Source organism: Chaetura pelagica, unplaced genomic scaffold (assembly GCF_000747805.2).
Source record: "Chaetura pelagica isolate M959 unplaced genomic scaffold, ChaPel_1.0 scaffold405, whole genome shotgun sequence".
NCBI lineage: Eukaryota > Metazoa > Chordata > Aves > Apodiformes > Apodidae > Chaetura > Chaetura pelagica.
Window position 1 is genome coordinate 2,676,249 of NW_009953489.1, and position 617 is coordinate 2,676,865.

Consider the following 617-nt stretch of genomic DNA (forward strand, 5'->3'; position numbering starts at 1 on the left):
ACTCCCCGGCGGCAGCGGCTCCTGGGGACGCCGTGGATGAGGTTCCCCCCCTCCCCCGGGCACCTTCCCTTCCCAACACCAGCTTGTCTGCTCCCTTCAGCTCCTCCTGCTGGAGCTGGGAGTTGGGAAGGCAACTGTGGGTGATCCCGGCACCCAGGGCAGCAGCGACCCTTTGCCAGGAGGTGTTTTGAACCCGCGGGAGGTGTCAGGGCAGGGTGGGCTCGGTGTGAGCTCCGGGTGGGGGCTGTGGGTGCCCCCCGGGCACGGAGACCGAGCGATATCTGGAGCTGAATCCAGCACGGAGGCAGGAAAGAAAAAAAAGGAGAGATTTCTTGCTTCCTGGCCATGTCTTGCCTCGAAACGCTGCCTGCCTGGCACGAGTGGAATACTTTATTGTCGTGCTGTGAATGCAGCTCCTGTGTGCTTGACAAAATGCACCCATAAAATTGCAAATACAGGGCAATTTGACTAGTGATGGCTAATGCATCATAACAGCTAAGGAACCAGGAGTATTTAAGCCCCCCCGTTTGAAGGCTGAGCTCTGCCCCCTTCCCTTGCACCATAGCAGGATAAATAAACAAGATGTGTGCATTATGTTCATATTGTCCAGGGCCAGA